Raw genomic sequence first — 17,706 nt, 5'->3', positions numbered from 1 at the left:
TTTAGAGAACTCACGTTTTCGGTAATATAAGAACGTGTCTGAACCCACGTCCATAATGGCCACCTAGTTCCATTTTGGATGTATGAGTGACAGTTATTTCATTTTGATTTTTAATGTAATTTTTTTAGTGGCTAAAGCAGATGTACAATGCATGTTTAATAGGCCACAAACAGGCAGTTTTCGTTAGCCTAAAATTCAAATTCAATCATGTATAGCCAGAATGATTTCCCCATACCTCAATATGTGAAAATTTCTTCCATTATTTCCGCCTTTCGATTACAAATCTTTCCATAAACGGCATTGATAATCAATACATTTCTCCAACGTTGCCAGAGTGGCCCAGTAGCCTGCTTTAGGTCCATTTATATGTCCCTCAAAGCTAGGCCTCTTTCTTTTACCTAGTTCTCCATTTTGCAGGAAAACTAATCAGATATCATGAACGGGCTCAGAGGTATGTTAACGGGAAATGCTTTGTAGGCTATACATTTTATCACTTATACCCAATTGTCACATAAGCCCGGTACATGTGCTTTTAGCAATTCACTTAAAACAAGCACTGATACGTGTCATGAATAGCTATATTCTGTGACAACTTCACTAGAGAATTTTCTTTTCATCCTGAACATTGGGGTCAAACATATGGTTAGAAGTAAAACAATAATTTTCCATTTTGACAGGAAGACAAACACTTGGTAAACAGTGCAATTGAATTAGTTGGGTGGTTCTTACAGGCCTGGTCTAGACTTTTATGTCAGCTGTCTTCCGCTCTTGTCTTCTCATCCTGGTATGGGTGTCATTTGGGGTCAACAGTCTTTTCTATAGACAGTCCAATGCAAAGGCCCTTCTTAAATGGGAAATATGAATTTAAGAGTCAATTCCCTTCAGTTTTGTTGCATGTGTGCTAGTTACGAGCACCTAATAAGGGTCCTTTTATTTACTTTTGAGACACTCCATTAAATGATGTCTTTTCCAGAGTACATAATCTCCTAGTTGCAGGTCACAGGGCATCTGATCTTCATCCAAAGACAGATTACTGTGATTGGCTTTAGAAACAAGCTTAGAATATTCTTTTACTAATTCAATTAAACTTTATAATAATATAACATAGCAGCAAAGAGCCACAAAGCTATACTATTGAAACATAATTTTTCTCTTTACCTTCATTTCTACTAAATCTAGCTAAATTAAGACTAATTTGTTCACAATAAGTTTGGTTTCGTTAAGCATGGCCTGATTGTTCACATAGTGTAATTGTTCATATAGGCTTTTTCAAATTGGCTGCACTGGAACTTTTCATTAGGAATCTCAGATAGAACTTTTAAAAGGCATTTCAAGGCCAGGAAAGTCATGCCAATGGCTTGCCTTCAGATTCTGCCTGTGATATCTACAGAGTGGGTAAATTTGTCTCTTTTCCAGGTCCCCAAAATATCTAGTTTTCTGCACATGCCAAGAGATATTCTTTTCCATTCACCTGATAAGGTTGCTCAGAACCCAAGAGTCTCCAATGTTTGGAGGAACCAGATGGAGAGAAAAGAAAAATATTATAATTTTATCCACAGGTATAAATTAGCAAACTGTTGTAAATCATAAGTAGCTTGAGGAAAAGGGCTTTTCTATATCTGAAAAACAAAGATTAGAAGCCAGTAGTATGTCAGACAAGTCATAAAATTATAATCATATTTAGCAGTTCATTTAATCCCATATAATTAATCTCTGTTCTGTTTGAGTCCAGTTTTTCCATTAGTTTTGTTGTCCTTGCCTGATGGTTGAGGATGATAGTGATAATTTCAAGAAGTTTGTGAAAGTTTTGTTAATGCTAGCATGATTTGTCCAGTGAACTGGGTGCCTTAACCACTGGAGACTGTAGAAACTATACTCCAAGTGAGAAACACGTTTTCTAACCTTTCCTTTTCATTGTCAAGGCATCAGCCCTGCAGCCAGGGAAGGCTTTAACCCATCAAATACAAAAATGAGGTTTATCTAGGAGCCAGGAAAAGCCATGCAACCATTTTAGATTTCCCATAGCCCTGACTATCTAATTTACAGCTATTGTTTATTCATTTTAAATTCCCTGACTTAGGAGTAAACCGTTTCCATGCTACAATGGCATCAGGATGGCAGAAGTCTGACAATGAGGGGAAGTCCTAAGAACATACAAAATTCTTTTTTCAAAATACCTTTTTCACAACCCTTTTATCACTTTCTGGATTCATATTAATATGCCCCATATTTTTTGCATCCAGAAACAACCTACTGTAGGGCAAAATTGTTATCATCATTTTTTTCCTCAGTAAAAATATCTCCATTCTTTGTATCTTCTCTCGCTGGCAATACATTTCCTACATGCTTTACACACTGAAATGTTTCCCTTCTCATTTTAGTAGCTTTAATTATGTATTATAATTTTTAACCTTTTAAAAAAACCTTAATCTCTAATGAGAACCAAGAAGAAAACAGTTGTGAACTGTTTGTCATATTGGCATTCTCTGATTAGCCAACTTAAGAACATATTCTATAAACATGCATTTTCCCAAAGCACAATTTCTTTTTTCTAAGTGGTACGAGACGTGTCTAATAAACGCAAACATCTTTAGTTTCCCTCTTGCAAGAAGCAAAGGTAGGTAAGTGTAGATTTGTTTCATTTGTAAGCACTTACTTTTCTTTAAGCCAATCAAATAGAGCTCATTTACGAATGAACCTCAGCAATATTATTCAAAGACAAAGACACATACGGAGACATACATATATCCAGACAGAGATATCATTGTTTCATCTTTTTATATTTCATGAATCAGGCATTGCAACTAAACTTTTAATTAAACAGTCAGAATAGTCAAATTTACACATTTGATTTTAAAAGGCTTCTTTTTCTTCCCTTCTTTTTTTTCCTCTTGGCTTGAAGTTCTACTAATTAACCCAAGGCTGAGGTCCCAGACAAAATGGGCTGTGTTTGTACTTCAAGGACATGATAAGCGTTAATTTCAAGTTTTCTCCAAAGAATATCTTGTTCTCTCAGGGTCACTGTTATGAAAAAAAAAAAGTATTTTATTCTCTGACTGCACATGAAAAAAGGACCAGTTTTGGAATTTCAAAAGAGTTTCATCTCAACAAATTTTCCCCAGAGTCTAAAGAATACTGTGACCACACGGTGTTAAATTATTTTTTCTTATTTATAGGTTGACCAGTCTGCCAAAATTTTCCCTAGGGGGCTGTCAAATGGAGTCAGAGAAGAAGGACTTCCCATGTTGAGTCAGATTAAACACTCTCAGGCAAAACCAAAGGCAAACCAAATCATCGCCAGCCAAATGGAAGCCACAAACAAAAACCAAAACCCAAAAAACCCAAACCAAAACAAACAAACAAAAAACCCAAACAGCCCAATGCTCAATTGACTTCCAAGTCCCGCTAAGCTCATGGCCTTAGTCCAAGTGCCACCTTACAAATGGGATCTAAAAATTCCCCAGCAGGGAAACAGAAGTTTCCCTAAATAGACAAGGTTGAGGGGCCTCAGTCAGAATGCATACCGGGAGACTTACTGAAGTGCTGGCAGTGGTGTCCTGATGTCCCAAATGCTAACTTTCTCCTTCCCCAAGATATTTTCTCAGAGCAGGAAGTGCAGATCATTGCAGGCAGAAGGAGAGGAGGGTACCCTCAAGGAAAAGGGGGCTTTGACATCTGTTAGGGCAGCCTCTATCCTCTCCTTCATCTCCACCCCAGAGCTCTAACTACCGAGAAGGCAGTCTGGGTATGATCCCGGCACAGCCCTACGGCAGGGGATCCCTGGCAATCTGGCCTCCAGAGGAATCCTCCAACCCTCCACTCTCCCAAAGGAGGCTGGCGTAGAGAGGAACCTCGGAGTGTCTGATCAAGCTGAGGGGCGAGGCGGGGATGCCTGCCCATGAGTCGATCCTGGCCAAGCCCCCAAAATTCTGTTGCAGAAACTCAGACTGTGTTCACTGGTGCCTAATAGAAACACAGAGACAGAGTTTGGGTGAAGTAGAAAAGAGCAGCCTTTACTGCGTTGCTAGGCAAAGGAGGCCACAGTGGGCTAATGCCCTCAAGACTGTGTGACCCACCCTGGAGGGGGTAGTGAGGAGCTTTACAGTGTTCAAGGAGCAGGGCTTGTGCAGCTCGTCGACAATTCTCAGACTGGTTGGCCTCAAGGTGAAGTTTCAAGCATCATCAACCTTCTGGTTCCAATCAGTCTAGGATCTGTGTTCTTGTGGTCAGTAGTTTTCATCTGGAGGGGGTCTGTTTCCTGTAAAAACAACATAGGAATCTACATCAGGCCTTTATCGACATCTTTCAGGGAACTGTGAGTTTGGTGATTCTGCTGCGTGGCAGATGTTTCTGCATTTTCACTGTCCCCAGTCATTAACGATTGAGTCAGCATTTTACTTCAAAAGACAAGGACGCAGGGGCTTGTACAAGGTTTCAGAACTACACCTTTCCTTGTGTGATAGGCGCTGTAATAATACTGGATTTGCAATGGAAATGCTTATGTAAATAATAGCATACTTCCCAGCTAGGTCTGCCCCAGTGTTTTTCTCTAAGAGTAGCATAGTGTTTTGCTTATATTTCCACATGCAGGTGGTCAGACCTGCTTGGTAGAGAGGAAACCGGGTCACAGGGATGACTTAGGTTATCGACACGGAGACCTACAACTTAGCCCTGTGAAATGTCGCCCTTCGGTGAGATGCCCTCCGGCACCATGCACGGCATGTCACGCAAAGGGAGTGGGGTTTGGTCATTGTTTGGTCCAGATCAGCGGCCACTCTCTCGTGGTTCTCCATCCCTTAGTATTTCTGCAGTGTCAGCCTCATACAGAATGCTTTCCTTAAATTCTGTCCCCTGAGCTTCAGACACTTTAGTAACGTCCTAAATAACTGAGAAGTGGAAAATGGATGCACAGGGATTGGTGTTTCTGCCAAGCAGCTGAAAATAGCATGCCATCAAGATGTGAAACCCAACGACGAGTCAATGTCAGTAATGTGGAGTAGCAGGAACAGGTCAATGAGAGCGTGGGCCTTCCCGTGCCTGCGGCTGAAGGCCAGAAGCTTGCACACCTACGGAATCCTAGGACCCGAGAGATAGAAAGGACTTCACACGTCCGTTACAACCTTCCAATTTCCATACAGACACCCCTTCTGCATGGCCTGAGCAGAAGGTCACCCAGGATATCCTGGAACACTTCCACTGAAGGAAGAACATGTAGGTGCAGCGTCTCTGCTCCCTGGAGCATGACCCCCCAGAACTGTATGTGATAATTGAGACCAAGGGATCAACTGCACGTAGTTTATTGCATTTTGAGGGGTGGAAAATTCCATTTGTAATAAACGGAGTTACAACTGAATTATTGAGGCAATGACCTAATTGATTTAAAAAATATAGTTAAAAAAATACAGCTTTAAAAAAAAAATACAGCTTTGCCTGAAATACATGGACTCTTTTATACCTTGTATTATTTGAATTAATCACACTTTGTTTTCTAAAGTAGCATTATAAATAGAAACAATTCCTCTTGACTTCTAAAACCCCACCTTGTTTTTCAAAGCTGTTTTTAATTGACACAGTAAAGAAATACATTTTTAAAATTACATCTTGGTACATACACACACATAACTGAAATGCAAACAAAAGCATCACAGAATAATACTCACCCTTAGCATCACGCAGTTGAAGGTTTTCTATTATTTACTATTCTATTCCACTTTTTTTGTTTTGTAAAATCATCAGCGCTTTAATTTTTGCTCACACCAAGTGTACATTCTCATTCTAAGTCAGCTGTGGTTCTGCTACATATTGTCTTCACCCAGGACCTAGGACGATGAAGCAGATTCTAAGCAGAGCATTGTCCTTTCTTCTGGTGCATGGAGAAACCATATGCTGGTGCTTAAGGCTTCTTCCTACAAATGAAACACATTCCACTCCCTTACATTGGCCAAAGCAAGTCAAGACACGTGGCTAAGTCTGATGTCTTCAGGTTAGGGAGACATAATCCTTCTTCAGAGATAATTAGCAGATATTAGTGAAAAATAGTGTTTCCTACTTTTGAGCTTTACATACATTCATGATTTCTTATAAATCTTAAAGCCATGTTTATAATAGGTATTATTCACCCTATTTTAATGATGACAAGAATGAGACTCATAGACCATAGAACTATTAAATGACACAGCCTGGATTCAGAGCATATCTGTGATATATAAACCCATTCTTATAACCTGTACATTTTTTAAATCACATCCCAGTAGACTGAGATTTCTTTTACAAGATATCCCCAAACCTAGCAATTATAGTAAGAAAACACAAACATTAATAATATTCCTGGGCTTCCCTGGTGGCGCTGTGGTTGAGAGTCCGCCTACTGATGCAGGGGACGCAGGTTCGTGCCCTGGTCCGGGAGGACCCCACATGCCGCGGAGCGGCTAGGCCCGTGAGCCATGCCGCTGAGCCTGCGCGTCCGGAGCCTGTGCTCCGCAACGGGAGAGGCCACAACAGTGAGAGGCCCGCGTACCGCAAAAAAAAAATAATATTCCTATTCTATCATTTAAAAATAACTATTGTCCAACCACTGTAAAAGATTCAGCTCTGCAGTCTGAAAAACACTGTTCTATGGATGTTCAAAGAGGTTCAGAATGTGGAAAATGTCTTTGTTTTCCATAATGACTAATTCTAAGAAAATAATATTGCATTATGAAACTAATTTAATTACAGAGCCATGAGATACCTGGAATGGAGAAACCAACACTGTATTCAACTCTACACACAAGTGTTAGTTAAACCTATTTTAGAAAAAAAAAAAAAAAAACCTGTCTAAATTACCATAAATTTATATGTGAGATATCTTTTTAAACAACCATCATAAGAATGAATGTAAAGGAATACTTACTTTAAAAATTCAAATTGCTAGCAACTGTCTGTTTTTCCTTTAATTATTTTCTTGACAAATACCTTTGAATAACAGTACTTTCTAGATCTTTTTGAGCACTTTTAATGGGTGAAGTTTTGTTCTAAGTGCTTTATGTAATTTACCTCGATTAATCCACACAACAACTTACAAGGCAAGGAATATTGTTACCTCCATTTGACAAATATGAGAACAGAAGTTAAGTAAGGTGCTTTGGTCATCCAGTTGGTGAGTGAGAGAGTCTGGGTCACACCCAGGCTCTCAGGCTCTAGAAAATATGTCCTATTTTTCTAATTACGAAAACATATAAAATAACATAAAATTTACCATTTTAACCATGTTTATATGTGCAGTTCAGTAGCATTAAGTGCATTTACATTGCTGTGCAATCTTCACACCATCCACACCCAGAGCTGTTTTCATCTTGTAAATCGGAAACTGTACTCATTAAACAATAACTCTACATATTCCCCATGGCAACTACCATCCTACTTTCTGTTTCCATTAATTCAATTATTCTAGGTACTTCATATGAGTGGCGTCATACAATATTTGACCCTTTGTTACTGGCTTATTTTACTTGTATGTTTTCAAGGTTCATCCATGTAGTAGCACGTATCAGACTTTTTTCCCTTTTTAAGGCTGAGTAATATTCCATTGTGTGTATACACCACAATTAGTGCATCCATTCATTTACTGACGGACACCTGGTTGCTTCCATCGTTTGGCTATATCAATAGACCTGCTATGAACATGGGAGTACAAATAACTTTTCAAGTTCCTGCTTTCAATTCTTTTGGGTATATACCCAGAAGTGAAATTGCTGGATCGTATAGTAATTCATGTCTTAAATTTTTGGAGGGACTGCTATTCTGTTTTCCACAGCCTTTGGACCATTTTATATTTTCACTGGCGGTATACGAGAGTGCCAAACTCTCCTCGTCTTTACCAACACTTGTTACTTTCTGATAGGTTTTTAGGTTTTAGTTTGTGTTTAATACTAGCCATCCTATTGAATGTGAAGTTTTTGTCTCCATCTGGTATTTCTCAGAGATGGTTTCTGTTGACTTATTTTTTTCTTTGAATAGGCCATACTTAACGTTTCATTTTATGTGTTGTGTTTTTGTTTGTGTTGTTGTTAAAAAATGGACATTTGAATCATTTAATGTGGTAACTGGAATTTAGAGAATTTCCCTTCCCCAGGGTGCTGGGGGTTTCTCATTCTCTTTTTTTGTTTACTTGTTTTCTTGTTGTAGGGTTTTTCTGGCCAACAATAAGCCTGAGGTGTAAACTTAAGGTCTTAGTTCTTTTCTGAGTCTGCACCTTTCCCTGGGCATGTGCAAAGACTTTCTAAATTCCCTTGTATATGTAATTGGTTTTGAATGTCTTAACCCTTAATTGTCTGGCTCCCAAAAGAGGAAAAAAGAGAAAAATGAAAGGGGAAAAAATACAGGCACCAGATCTTTAAATCCCCTGAAAGTCACTTCAGCAGGAAGGGGAAAGGTTTGCAACAATTTCTGCCCATCTCTGTGTCTGAACTCCACAGTCAGAAGCATCAATCAGCAGTCAGAAAATGGATCCCCAATATTTGGAGGACAACATCCTTATTGCCCACCCTGACTCCCACAAGCTGCATGAAAACTGCTCAAGGAACATGTGTGTGGCTGCCTGCCATGTGGCTGTGGGATAGCGGATAGGTAGCTATAACTGCCCTGCTGCCCCAAGATCTGAAATTGACCAAAATAAAAGGTTATTAATCATCCAGGACGTCCCCTAGATGTTGCAAGCTTTTAACAGAGTCCACAGTTCCAAAGTAGTTACATCAGACAGATGCTGACATTGTAATTGTTGTCTACGTGGAAAACCAGATTCCCGGTCCTTCCTGCTCAGGCATTTTAACTCTCTAGAGAGTACATTCTTAACTACGACACTCCTGTAGCTTTCTTTTTTCCCCTTCCTACCAAAATTTGCTAACTGGCGTCCTTATACAAGGGATACATGGGATAAAGGAATAACTGTCTGGACATTACAAAATGAATTAAACTATGGACTGCAACCTAAGCTCAAACTTCTCTGTTAGTCTGGGAGGCACTGTAGTTTCCTAGAACCTGTTCCTGAGGCACTACTGCCTTCCAGTCATTCCTTCCTCCTAGAGTTAAAATATGTCTTGCTATGCAAATGATTAAGGACATTGACTTTATTTCCTCATTTTACCTAAAAATTTCAGGTCCAGTATTCATTTCCCTTTCAACATCACAAAGGAGCCTGGATGATAAGGAGAAGGGGAAGGTCTTCCTCAAATGGTGAGAACCTTTGAGTATAGTTCTGTGGATTCTGTCTCCGTAATGTTCCTCTGTCCCCCTTCTCACCATGGCAACTACTAGGGCTGTCCTAAGTCAGCCTCCCGCATCTCTCTCCTTAATTATGTTATTTGTCTCCCAACTGCTTTCTTAGCTGCACTCTCTTCCCCACTAATAAATCTTCCATACTGGTACAAGTGTGATCTTTCAAAAACATATATCTGATGATGTTACTCTTCTGCTTAAAAACTGTGTTTTGGGGATATGAACACAGATATTCACGTGGTGTTTTCTTTGATCGCCACAAGCTGGATGCAGCCTTACTCTCCATCACTGGAGACATGGGTAAGAGATACGCTGAGAAATACAGCCCAGTGACAGTTTCCTGTGGTAAAAGGCAGAGTAATTAGGTATATGTAGCCATCATGGTAGATTTTCAAAACTGTGTTGAAGGAGAAGAGTAAAAAACAGAATAAGACAAACAGAAAAATGTCATATATGTATACATAAATCACATACCCAAAGATATTATCTATGCAGCATCCTTGAAAAATGTTTAACTTGAATCTAACCGTGAAGAAACAATCAGAAAAATTAAATACATGTGCCTTCTAGAAGAAAGCTGGCCTGTGCTCATCAAAAATTCAATATTATAAAAAATAAAACAAAAAAGTCTGAGAATAGTTTTAGATTATAGGCAACTAGAGGAAGACTGCATGAGCTTTCAATTGCAGTGTATGACCTTTGAAGATATTCTGGATCAGAAACATCAGCTATAAAAGTCATTATGGTATAATTGGGAACATTAAAATGTGGCTGTCTATTAGTTAATAATATTGCATTAATGTTCATATCTTTAGACGCTATAATGCTATGGGAGGAAGTTAGAATTGGCACAGGAAGATGAAGGGGAAAATTGAAAGAGTTGCCTTGAACCAATGGGCATGATTATCCCAACACTTTGCACCTGAAATTCAGCTAGAAAACATATAAACAGACAGTAAAAATCTCCTGGGGCCTCAAGCATGAACTGTAAGTCCCTTAGCATCTTCCATGAATCTTTCAAGATCTAGCATCTGTCCTCTGCCAATCTTCTATTCCACACAGTGGGCCAGTCCAACGTACAATGATCCCTGTAGGCAGCTATGCTCATTCGTGTTTCTGTTGCTTTTCTCATACTACTTTCTCCAGTGAAAATGCTCTTCTCCTTTTCTTACATAGCATAATCTTACTCATTTTTTCAGACTCAAGGACTAATTAAAACTTTCTTACCTCCCTCTCTCTCTTCTGTCACTTCTTTGAACTCTAACCTACACCTACACATGCATACACACACAAAACTTTCCCCTTAATGCTATCCTAGACTCTATAACTTACTTCCTCTGATCCGTTGACATGTCTCTCTAGATTGATATTCCTTTAAGGTGGAGGCCATGTTTTATTCACGCTTGTTTTCCAGATACTGAACATAGTGACTGATGGGCAAGTATTCAATAAATATTTGTTACACAGATGAATTGAGGAAGGAAGAATATCATGGTCTCCTCACATGCTCAGGCTGCTGACCAGAAATGTAAATTATTTGCAAGGTCATCAAGCTAACAAGTGAGATCTAGAACAGACCTCCCTGATATAGTGCATTATGTAATCATACTGTCTTCATTCATTTTCAAACATTTATTGGCTGTCCACAGTGTCCTCAAAATTGTACATGGATCTGCAAATACAAAGAAATGAGTAAGATGCAATTCCTGTACTTGGGTGTCTTAAAATACAGTGGAATCAATAAAACATACCATGTATTTATAATAGTGCAGGTAATATCTTGAAAGAAAAAAAAATGTTTGAGAGGTTTAGAAGAGAGGATAGTCTAAATTTAATGTAGGGAAGAGAAAAGTTTGAGAGCAAATGTTTGCAGAGATCTTAAAAGATGCATGGAATTTAGGCAGGTGGGGAGAGAAGGTAAGGAAAGAAGAAATAGTGAAGGGGATGCTGCAGGGCAAGACAGACCATGGTAGAAGGTAGGTGAAGAAGAGGGAGTGAATATCTCTCATCTTTTCCCTCCTACTCTATTCCCATGGCCATCGTTGCCTTAGTGCAGGACCTTATTATGTCTTGTGTGGTTTACTGGTTGCTGTACCTCCATACTGCCTCCATTCCCCATATCCAACACTCTTTATTTTCTACTCCACCACGTGAATTAGGTCCCAAATGCAAAAATCACACTAACTAATGTCTTGCTTAAGATCCTTCAAAGAGTCAATTTTCCCTTTAGGTTAAAAGTCACACACCTTTGCTTATCATAGAAACTTGCTCAGGATTTCCCTGCTGCCTCCAGTCTAGTCTCAACTCCTGCATATTTCCAACTGGGACCTTACATATCATGCCAACCTCTTGAATTTGCCTGAACATCCTAAACTCACTGTCCTATATCTTAACACATATTGCTCCCATAGCCTGGCCTGCTCTCCATTCCCTCTCCTTTTCTTTGCTGTCCCAACTTTCATTCTCTTTTAAAGCAAATATTTACTGAATGCTAACTATGTGCCGGATATAAGTCTATATGTAGAGGCACAACTGCAAACAAGATGCCTGTAGCTCCTCTCCTCATGGAGCTTATGCACATTGTCCTTCACAAATATGTACTTGTCCTCACCCAAGTGAAGATTAATGACGTCTCCTTTGTGCCCCCAATAGCACCCCCTGTTTAAAACTACTTTCCTGTTTTCTGTATTATATATATTGCATTATACTTATGTTTATTTTGTCACAAGGATTGTCTTTTTTAACCTCTGCTTTCCAAGCATCTTAAACATTTAAAATAAATAAATAGGGCTTCCCTGGTGGCGCAGTGTTTGAGAGTCCGCCTGCCGATGCAGGGGACGCGGGTTCATGCCCCGGTCCGGGAAGATCCCACATGCTGCGGAGCGGCTGGAACCATGGGCCATGGCCGCTGAGCCTGCACATCCGGAGCCTGTGCTCCGCAACGGAGAGGCCACAACAGTGAAAGGCTCACGTACCGCAAAAAAATTAATAAATAAATAAAAATTTTTGTGTTTTTTAAAACTATTTATTGAAATGTAGTTGAATTTCAATGTTATATTAGTTTCAGGTGTACAGCAAAGTGATTCAGTTACACACACACACACACACACACACACACACACACACATATATATATATTCTTTTTTAGATTCTTTTCCATTACAGGTTATTACAAGATATTGAGTATAGTTCCCTGTGCTATACAGTAGGTCCTTGTTGGTTATCTATTTTATATATAGTAATGTGTATATTTTAATCCTAAACTCCCAATTTTTAAAAAATTAGGAATTTGGGAATGAAAGTTTTGAAGTGAATGAATGAACAACTTATCTTTGCTAAAATTAAAGCCAGACACCTGCTCAGTATCTAGTCCCCCTTTCTCCACACTGGCAGAAACCTGAATTGTGAGAGTGCCAATTTACCTAAATAAAAATTCCTTCGTCCTTTCCCTTTAAGACTAGGGTGACCAATGTTAAGTAAAGGAAAGTTGTAGTGAGGTCTCCAAGATAGGTCTTTGAAGGGGCTGACTCTGTCAACCTATACTGCCATTTACCCCCAACCTCTTCCTTCTTCTCTCTCTCTGGAAACCACCATCTTGGAGGTTGGAGCTGAAGCCACCATCTTGCTACCTGGAAGATGAAAACCATGCTCTAAGGGTGGTGGAGAAGGAAGTTGGAGGGAGGTTGAGGCACTGACCATATCATAGAGCCACTGCACTCCCTCTGGACTGCCTGCCTCCAGATTCAAGTGAGAAGGAAATACTTCCCTATCTCCAGAGAAACCAGATAGGAGACTGGAATGATACTTCGAGAGAAAGACAACTTGATTGCCAAGTGGTCTGGTGGATGGTAGAGAAGAAAGCAGCTACAAAGAAGAGCCCAGATTTTAACTGAGGGAGCAGCTAAGGGAGAAATCAAAGACAAGATGAAGAAAGGAGCTAAAGGCTTTGAAAGTAGGTTGGAAATATTGTCAGAATTGAGTGGAATTTTATTTGGTAAGGCAGACTCGAGGTTATTTTGGATAAACTGGTATTAGGAAGCCAATGAGGTCTCCAGGAGGTGACGTCTATGAGGATAAGAGACATTTGAGAATGAAGCTCACAGAAAAGTCTGGATTCAAGCTTAATGGTTAACACTAGATGTTACCGGCAGGAGACTCAAGAACCAGGAAGTGGATCCAGCTCTGGTCCATGAAGAGCAACGTCATGAGGAGGCAGCAGGAAGAGGGGAAGCCAGAGATACCATTTTCAACAGGAGAACCAGAACTCAGTATCACGTAACAGCATGTAACAACAACAAAAGCGGTGTTATGTGTGCCTATATACACTTCAATAAACTTGGTAATATTTGGATCGTAGGTTCTTTGAAAATTTAAGCTAAAGACTCTAGCTTAAAGAATATTTTTAATTACCCCATTTCCTAGCAAAATCTAGTACATAGTTGGCTCTGAAAAATTTGCTATTGTAATTTTTGTTGATTCACCCAGAATAGGGGAAGGCTCCATGCTTTGCAGACAACGAGGCGCTTCCGGGTATTTTCAGACTGCTGATGCTGAACTTTGCACATAAGTTGCTCCTTCCTTAGAATACTTTAGAAGTGAGGTATAAATATTTAAGAAAGGAAAAGGTTATACTGTGCTTTCCTTGATTGACATAACCGAGGAAGGAGAAATTGAAATTTTAAATATATTCTCTATGCTCTGCCTTTAAATCAACTGAAATAACTTCAACTCCAATCACCGCTAGGTTGCTCTGGGAATCAGTCTTTCCTAAGGTGACAACTAAAGTAACATGGATTCTATAATATTATTTTAATACATGACTAGATTCTCAGAAAAATACCTTCTCCCAACATAACTGTAAGAAATCAGGAAATGTTAAAATAAGCAGACTGCTATAAAAAAGAACCTGACTTTTAGCCACAACAATTTCCCTCAGTGTGTAGATAGGAGAAATCTTTCCCTAAAATGGTGTGAATTGAAAGTGAGCATTTTCCAGCCTTGTACCATAAAGAATAATAACCACGGAGCCCAAAGTATATATATCTTTATTAGTAATAGGGACGTTGAAAACTTGCAAAAACCGTACTTAACAGAGGTTCACGTGTTTTCTGCATCATAACCCATTCCTCTTTACAAGCCCCATCTGTTTTTGCACAGAGCTGCTCTCCTGAACCCCTTGGTGCCTCCTGGTATTATTATCAACCATCAAGTTATTTCTATCATTTCACATGTTTGCCTCCTCCAGTATCCCTGAACCTTAGCTCTATTATAATCTCCATGATAGAAAAGACAATACATGAAAGTATGAATATTTCATCTGTACTGCAAAGAGACCACTGTTTGTTTTAATTTTTTTCTCTTTTGCTTAAACCCTTGGGTAGCAGTACCATAATTACTGAGAAATTTCTATTGATCTTTAACTTCAAATTTCCTGAAAGTATTTGGTAGAGTTATTTGGCGTTTCTTCATTCCTGCAGAGCAGAAAATAAGAGCCCAGAGTTGGGTTTAAATCTGTGTTCTTCCAATTACTGGCTCTGAGACATTAGACAAGTTAACTTTATCAATTTGCACCTCAGTTTTCTCATATGCACAATGGAGACAAAGCAATACTCAGACTAGGAGTTTGGCGAGAATCAGTATATGTAAAACCCTTTGCAGAGGCAGTTGCTGGATCAGAGTAAGCCATCACAAAATTTTAGCAATTGTTCTTTAAACATTTATTATAATTTCTACTCATAAAGTATATATATATATATATATATATATATATATATATATATATATATATTTTTTTTTGCAGTGGAAAACAGAAAGAAAAGACCAAACAGTCCATTGGTCAGTCCCTAGTCATGTTGACTATGCTATGATAGTGATGCCTCTTCTGAAACACTTCATATTCAAAATGTTCAACCATACACTACTACAGATAATTCATAATCCAAAACAAATGTCCACACAGAAAACATGCTGTGAGACTATCATGTTAATTTCTAAGCAGAAGAAATCTCAAACCTGAATATTTATTTCATTTATATTTATATTAAAAGTTGTTTTCGGGCAGAGTAGAAGGATGTGAGCTCACTCCCTCTTGTGAGAGCACCAGAATCATAACTAACTGCTGAACAATAATTGACAGGAAGACACTGGAACTCACCAAAAAAGATATCCCACATCCAGAGACAAAGGAGGAGCCACACTGAGACAGTAAGAGGGGTACAATCACGATAAAATCAAATCCCATAACTGCTAGGTGGGTGACTCACGAACTGCAGAACAATTAATTATACAACAGAAGTCCACCCATGGGGATGAAGGTTCTGAGCCTCATGTCAGACTTCCCAACCTGGGGGTCCGGTTGGGAGGAAGAATTCCCAGAGAATCAGATTTTGAAGGCTAGCAGGATTTGATTGCAGGACTTCAACAGGACTGGGGGAAACAGAGACTCCACTCTTAGAGGGCACACAAAAAGCAGTGTGCATATCAGGACCCAGGGGGAAGGAGAGTGACCCCATAGGAGACTGAACCAGACCTACCTGCTAGTGTTGGAGGGTGTCCTGCAGAGGCGGGGGGTGGCTGTGTCTCACCGTGAGGACAAGGAGACTGGCAGCAGAAGCTCTGGGACGTACTCCTTGGCGTGAGCCCTCCCAGAGCCCGCCATTAGCCCCACCAAAGAGCTGGGGTAGGCTCCAGTGCTGGGTCGCCTCAGGCCAAACAACCAACAGTGAGGGAACCCAGCCCCACCCATCAGCAGACAAGCGGATTAAAGTTTTACTGAGCTCTGCCCACCAGAGCATCACCCAGCTCTACCCACCACCAGTCCCTCCCATCAGGAAACTTGCACAAGCCTCTTAGATAGCCTCATCCACCAGACGGCAAACAGCAGAAGCAAGAAGAACTACAATCCTGCAGCCTGTGGAACAAAAACCACATTCACAGAAAGACAGACAAGATGAAAAGGCAGAGGACTTTGTACCAGATGAAGGAACAAGATAAACCCCCAGAAAAACAACTAAATGAAATGGAGATAGGCAACCTTCCAGAAAAAGAATTCAGAATAATAATAGTGAAGATGATCCAGGACCTCGGAAAAAGAATGGAGGCAAAGATCGAGTAGATGCAAGAAATGTTTAACAAGACCTGGAAGAATTAAAGAACAAACACCTCGAAGAATTAAAGAACAAACAAACAGAGATGAACAATACAATAACTGAAATGAAAAATACACTAGAAGGAATCAATAGCAGCATAACTGAGGCAGAAGAACAGATAAGTGACCTGGAAGACAGAATGGTGGAATTCACAGCTGTGGAACAGAATAAAGAAAAAAGAATGAAAAGAAATGAAGACAGCCTAAGAGACCTCTGGGACAACATTAAATGCACCAACATTCACGTTATAGGGGTCCCAGAAGGAGAAGAGAGAGAGAAAGGACTCAAGAAAATATTTGAAGACATTATAGTTGAAAACTTCCCTAACATGGGAAATGAAATAGCCACCCAAATCCAGGAAGCACAGAGGAGTCCCAGGCAGGATAAACCCAAGAAGAGACATGCTTAGACACATAGTAATCGAATTGACAAAAATTAGAGACAAAAAATTATTAAAAGCAACAAGGGAAAAATGACAAATAATATACAAAGGAATTCCCATAAGGCTACCAGCTGATTTCTCAGCAGAAATTCTACAAGCCAGAAGGGAGTGGCATGATATATTTAAAGTGACGAAAGGGAAGAACCTACAACCAAGATTACTCTATATATCAAGGATCTCATTGATATTTGACAGAGGAATCAAAAGCTTTACAGACAAGCAAAAGTTAAGACAATTCAGTACCACCAAACCAGCTCTACAACAAATGTTAAAGGAAACATTTAGAACATTCTAAAATTAGAAATGCGAAAGAGAGGGCTTCCCTGGTGGTGCAGTGGTTGAGAGTCCGCCTGCCGATGCAGGGGACACGAGTTCGTGCCCCGGTCCAAGAAGATCCCACATGTCGCAGAGCGGCTGGGCCCATGAGCCATGGCCACTGAGCCTGCGCGTCTGGAGCCTGTGCTCCACAACGGGAGAGGCCACAACAGTGAGAGGCCCGCATACTGCAAAAAAAAAAAAAAAAAAGAAATGAGAAAGAGAAGAAAAGGACCTACAAAAACAACCCCAAAACAATTAAGAAAATGGTAATAGGAAAATACATATAGATATTTAACTTAAATGTGAATGGATTAAATGCTCCAACCAAAAGACACAGGCTCGCTGGATGGATACAAAAACAACACCCATATATATGCTGTATACAAGAGATCCACTTCAGACTCAGGGACACACACAGACTGAAAGTGAGGCGATGAAAAAAGATATTCCATGAAAGTGGAAATCAAAAGAAATCTAGAATAGCAATACTCATATCAGATGAAATAGACTTTAAAATAATGTTACGAGACAAGAAAGGACACT

The 17,706-nt window shown here is 39.6% G+C and overlaps 1 long non-coding RNA gene across 2 annotated transcripts; it reads right to left on the bottom strand.

Annotated features, from left to right (window-relative positions):
• Positions 1–2,759: 2,759 nt before the first annotated feature.
• LOC117314435 (uncharacterized) lies at positions 2,760–16,414 on the bottom strand. Of its 2 annotated transcripts, none has more exons than XR_004529173.2 (3): positions 15,789–16,414; positions 5,661–5,906; positions 2,760–4,258 (listed from the first exon to the last, which is right to left on the bottom strand). It is a non-coding gene; the product is annotated as an uncharacterized lncRNA (long non-coding RNA). The 2 variants fall into 2 exon arrangements; XR_012325009.1 differs by having other exon boundaries at positions 5,661–5,819.
• Between the last annotated feature and the right edge of the window lie 1,292 nt (positions 16,415–17,706).

Source organism: Tursiops truncatus, chromosome 12, assembly GCF_011762595.2.
Source record: "Tursiops truncatus isolate mTurTru1 chromosome 12, mTurTru1.mat.Y, whole genome shotgun sequence".
NCBI classification, from domain to species: Eukaryota; Metazoa; Chordata; class Mammalia; order Artiodactyla; family Delphinidae; genus Tursiops; species Tursiops truncatus.
The sequence above is the reverse complement of the archived record's forward strand: the minus strand, read 5'-3'. Positions and strand labels throughout refer to the sequence as shown.